Source organism: Podarcis raffonei, chromosome 5, assembly GCF_027172205.1.
Source record: "Podarcis raffonei isolate rPodRaf1 chromosome 5, rPodRaf1.pri, whole genome shotgun sequence".
NCBI lineage: Eukaryota > Metazoa > Chordata > Lepidosauria > Squamata > Lacertidae > Podarcis > Podarcis raffonei.
Window position 1 is genome coordinate 38,887,699 of NC_070606.1, and position 5,908 is coordinate 38,893,606.

Here is a 5,908-nt window from a genome sequence, read left to right on the forward strand (position 1 = left end):
TTTTCAGAATTCAGTGGTGACTTAGGACCAGGTTATCTCAGAAAACCCACAGTGCCACCCATGTCCCTATCACTGAGCCTCTTGGGCTTGCCGATCAGAAGGTCAGTGGTTTGAATCCCCTCGACGGTGATGAGCTCCCATTGCTCTGTCCCAACTTCTGCTAATCTAACAGTTCAAAAGCATATCAGCACAACTAGATAAATAGGTACGGCTGTGGCGGGAAACTAAACAGGGTTTCCATGCACTCTGGCACTCGTCACAATGTCCTGTTGCGCCAGAAGCGATTTAGTCATGCTAGCCACATGACCCGGAAAGCTGTCTGTGGACAAACGCCGGCTCCTTCGGCCTGAAGCGAGATGAGCACTGAACCCCATAGTTGCCTTTGACTGGACTTAACCATTCAGGGGTCCTTTACCTTTACTTTTACCTATCTCAGAAACTGCCTGCTCCCATATGAACCCATGCAACCTTTAACATGGGCCTCAGAGCCCTAAATAAATCTGTATGGTTTACATTTTCTACCATGCTAATGTGTGTTTGAGTCTGTACAAATGAATACATAATCTAGGATCCTCTGTCGCTACTGCTACTGTAACAGTACAGGGGAAATATCACAATGAGAAGTAATCTAATTCTCTGCAGTCATCCAAGATCATGACCTGTCTCTGAACTGACATGTATGGGCAAAAATTTGGAAGTATTAGTCAAATAACACATAGTTACTCACACATTCTTTAAGAAAAAAAAATCTAACTATTCCTGGCAAGCATTTAAGCAATCTATGAACTTGTCCTTTTCAAAGGTAAACTTATAGCACAAGTATGACACTTCAGAGGAAACTCCTCATCATGAAAAAGTTTGGAAAATAAATCAAAAGCAATAGCTGTTGTTGTTTTCAAATTGCTGATATGTTATATTGCTCAGCCAGCTACTATATATGGGATTCTTAGAAGTCCTATTTTAAAGAACTCAAGGGCAAAAGCTATTGGAGCAAATCAGCTCCGATTTTTATCCAAAGGAGGCTTATAGATAGTATTTGCACACACACACACACACACACACACACACCCCAACGTCCTTTTTATTGTGTATTCATGATATTTTGGCTCATGGTGGTGATATGCAATCATACTGTATCTAACAAGCATGTACTTACTTTTCCCTCCATCAAATGCCGGCAGGTACACCCCAGAACAAAGGGCAGGGATACAATGGTGTGGAGCTTCCATTCATGGAAGAAGATTTACACTCTTGGAAAGACCTCTTCCAGGAGTGTAACTCTCCTTCTGTGAATGGATACTCCTTCCATTCACAAAGTGGCTCCATTGACTCCCACTCAAAGATCTAAAATAAAGATCATGATGAGGACCAAGCCCCTTTGCTTTTAGCACGTTAGTTGCAACTTAGCTGAGCTTTTTTTAAAAAATGTCATAACATTTTTATTGTAATGAAAGATTAGTTTTCATCCACATTAACAGTCTGTAGGCTTTTGAAAGTGGTAAATGGCACATATGTGACCAGTGTATACCGTTTATTAGGCAAATTCTAATCTTCATTGTGTTTTCTGGATAAATGCACACGGATACGGTAAGGAACATTCCTTACTGCTTTTGCTCAGACAGCCTTGTTCAAGCGGGTGTCAATACATACATCAGGAGTCCCCATCACCTTCATTGCAAATTTACGGATCTCCTTGAGAGCACGAGGAGCCCACTTCTTGAAGCCCAAGCCATGGATCCATTTGTGAATGTTTATAGTATATTCCCGAGTAACCACTTCATTGATGGCTGATCGTCCTTCTTTTCGCCACCTTTCTTTCCAGGAGACATCCTGCTCAGGACCAGACCAGAAAGCCTTAGCTGAGCTTTTGATGTTGACGGATTTTAGGTCTGACTAACTGTCTGGAGCAGGGCCGGATTTAGTCTGATGAGGCCCTAAGCTACTGAAGGTAATGGGGCCCTTTATATGTCCAGCTGTCCTTTGTCAACAACAAATTGTCACTGTTGTGGTTTTTTTTTGTATTGAATATATGCTATATGGAAATTGATGGACCTAATAAGTCTCTAAAGACATTTGCACATAACAAATAGGAGCCTACACATCACAAAACACTGTTGCTGTATGCAGGTTTTACCATATTTTTTGCCCTATAGGGCGCACCGTCCCATAAGGCGCACCTAGTTTTTTGGGGGGGAAATAAAGGGGGGAAATTATTATTTTTTCCCCAGGCGCGGGGCGGGGGCGGGGGAGGCCCGAGCTTCCCCCGACCCCAGCCCCCAGAACAGGCAGCTCTTTGCAAGCCGTGGGAGCCCAGCGCTGGCTCCCGCTGCTTGCGGAGAGGTCCGCGAAGCCTGGAGAGCGAGAGGGGTCGGTGCACACCGACCCCTCTCGCTCTCCAGGCTTCAGCGGAAACCTGCATTCGCCCCATAGGACACACACACATTTCCCCTTCATTTTTGGAGGGGAAAAAGTGCGTCCTGTAGGGCGAAAAATACGGTATTTTGTTTTTTATCTTATATTTTGGAAATGTACATCCAGTGTTGTTGTTTTTCCTTTAAAAATTTTGGGGGGGGCCAAGAGAGTGGGGCCCTAAGCTATAGCTTGTTTAGCTTATACGTAAATCCAGCACTGGTCTGGAGGAAGAGTTTTTGATGGAAACTTGTTCAAATATCCTGAGAAGGAGCTCCTTGTCCTTTGTTTCTCTTTTTCTTTTACAAAAATGTCATATTGACATGAATACTAAGGCAGATGACAATGACTAATGTTGGATAGAGGGCACCCTTCCATCCCCCCTCGTAATGCTCTGTGGAGACTGAGAGCGGCGTGTCAAGGCCACTTCCAGTCTGAAACTGCTGCGTTCTCCATCCTACTCAGGAAGCCAACCTCCGACCTTGCCTCCTGCCCTCTCCTGCTCCACCCTTTCAATTGTCCTGGGACAAGCATTAGCAGCTTATTACAGTAGCCTCAATCAGATACAGCCCTAAAATGAGTGGCTACCTCTGTTCCAGCATGCTTTCTCCAAATAAAAGCCGTAACAATGGAGGAAACAAATGGGGCAGACAGTGGGCTGGCAGCTAATGAAAATCTTTATCGAATAAGCAAATAAATATTCAGCTGCCAAATCCTGGTGGTTTTTTAAAAAAAGAAATCTGTTCTACCATTTAATCATTTAGAGAAACATTACAGGTACTTATGATTTCATCGTGCAATCATCAGATGGTGAACTTTAAAATTTGTTCCTGCTACAGCTGTTCATGGGCAAGCTGTTCTAGGAGCTACCGGCGGGTGGGGTGGGGGGGTTGCAGGAAAGTTCGGCTCTGGGACTTTTTCAGAGCAGGAATGATGACATCATCTGGCAAGTGAATGCGGTGATAAGGAGGCTTTCAAGTTCAAGAGGCCGATTCGCACAGAGGAAGTAAAAGAATGAGGTAAATAATTGTCCAGAGGTTTCTTCTCTTCGATGGGATTCTCACTTCACCCTAGCAGTTTAAATGGTAACACTTCTTTGCAAGATGATTTGCATTACTAATTAAAAGCTCACTGGAGAACTCCTTGTTAAAATTCAATGTGTTTTACAAATTGGACCTTTGCTGTCGAAAGTAAGGACCACTGAGTTTAATGGAGCTTACCACAAATCAACTGTGCACAGAATTGCAGTTGCGTTGATCCTACGAAATTGGAGGTACTGCTGCCTGCATTTTTGGACCATCCTTGAGACTGTGGCTATGGCAGGTCTCATAAGGTGCCTCTGCACTTCGAAACTGATCACTGGGAAATACTCTAACTCTTCAAGTGGGATGAGCCTCTCCAATGATATGGAACTCCTAGACAGCCTACAGCAGGGGTAGGCAACCCAAGGCCCATGGACCACAAGCAGCCCACAGGGGTCTTTTAACCAGCCCACGAGCTGCCTCCGAACCAAGCCACCCATTCAGCGAGTCCCTGCATGCTGCACTAAACCGGTGCAACGCAGCATGGGGACTTGCTTCTGCGGCCCCAGAAATTGCATCTACACATGTGCAGACACTGGAAATCGCAGATGCAGACACAGATGCAGGTGCTGGAAATCACGTCTGTGCAGACATAGACACAGGCGCATGCACAATCCAGCCCACAGAGGGATCTCTGCTGGAGTGAACCAGCCCAGGCGAGGTAAACCTTGCCAACCCCTGGCCTACAGTATGTAGAGAATTGTTGATATTGTATTATATCAGTGAGCCATCTAGCTCACTTGGACCACTCTCTAGGAAATGGGAGTGTCACACAAAAAGGGGCACTAGATCGCACTGATTTGCATGACATCTGCATTTATGTGTTGTATATTTTTGCCTTATATGCAAATTTAGTAATAGCTACCATAATCTGCATTGGAATACAGCTGTGACATGGTGACCTATGTGCCCATTCAGTCTGCTGTTTGGGTGCTGTAATGGACAACTGTGGGACACGTGGACATGCTCATTGGAAGAGTTGAATTCAAATCTCATCAGCATGACCGCACAAGATTGCTTAACGGAAAATGCCAGGGATCAAATCATGTCACTCATACATGCAATGATGCAAAAGCTTGCGCTGAGAAACTGCCACTCCTTCTGTCCTATAGTTCGAACTACTAGTACACAACCAAAGGTTTCGAGGAACCTACACTGTGAGCACAATGCTAAAAGCATTTCTACCCATTTCTCACACATACCACCCCACTCCCAGGCTGCAATTCTATACATGCCTACCTGGGAGCAAGCCCCATTGAACTCACTGGGGCTTTTGAGCAGGCATGCATTAGATTGCAGTTAGTGGAACACAGCCCAGGTGAGAGCTGCCAGAGGATTATAGCTGGTTTTATTTTAATAACAACAATAATAATTTTATTATTTGTACTCCGCCCATCTGAATGGGTTGCCCCGGCAACTCTAGGTGCTTTCCAACATAAATAAAAACTTTTTTAAAAAAAAATTGTTCACTTTTACTGTACTTCTCTAAATCCACATGATCCACCCTTTTTTTTAAGTCGCAGAGACAGTGTCCTCCTTGCTTGTGGTGTAAGGCTGCAATCCACTTATTGGGAGTAATTCAGTTGAACTCAGCAGACTTACTTCTGAGTAGGCATGTATAGGATTCCATGGGAAGTTTCTCGGGGTATCTAGTTCCCCACCTGCATTTATTCTCTCTGAACACCTTGGGAACCAAACACTTCCTTGCTATCTTATTGGTTAAGGGCACCGTCAAGTTAAAAACAAAACACCTTCGAGCTATTGGGATCCTTTTTGTTAATCTTTCGCCCTAATTCTCCTCTGAAAAGTATTACTCCTCATTTTATTTAAGACATACACTGCTGAACCAGCTGTGTCTTTTTAGTCGGTTCTATATAAAAGGGTTATGTTTCAGGCCTCTTCAAAGCGCCCAGGAGGCTGGCGTTCCCAGGCGGCTGGGTCTGCCTGCCTTCTCCCTCCAGTGTTCCGGTTTGCTTGCAGAACATATAATTCTTTCAGGCTCGCAGCGCATTGTTTGCTGTCAAAACAGCTCTCCCAGCCCCAACCGTTCTCAGGCCCGAACATCCGGCAAAGATTCTTTCCCATGGGGTGATATTACAAAAGGGTAGTATCAATATTTATTGCCCCTTTGCTACATCTTTAATCCGCATGTACCTGGGGTTCAGATTCCCACTCCAGGCTTGCTGTATCACCTGCTCCTTTAACACCTTGGCTTACAGTCTTTCTCCATTTGATCACAATCCCTGCCAGTCCAGGGTCTGACTTGCTCCCTCTAGCATGTGGTTACAAAGCCATTGGTTCTATTTAACTTTTGACGGCCGCTTCCTCTTGCTTGCCCTCTGTGTGTGACTCAGTTGCCCCAATAAAACATGGCACCTGGGCCCTCAGTTCCCTCCATCACAGGTGTCTCCTTAACC

The 5,908-nt window shown here is 44.8% G+C and overlaps 1 pseudogene; it reads right to left on the minus strand.

Moving 5' to 3' along the window:
- Window positions 1–1,433: 1,433 nt before the first annotated feature.
- LOC128413422 (60S ribosomal protein L31-like) lies at window positions 1,434–1,829 on the minus strand (annotated as a pseudogene).
- Between the last annotated feature and the right edge of the window lie 4,079 nt (window positions 1,830–5,908).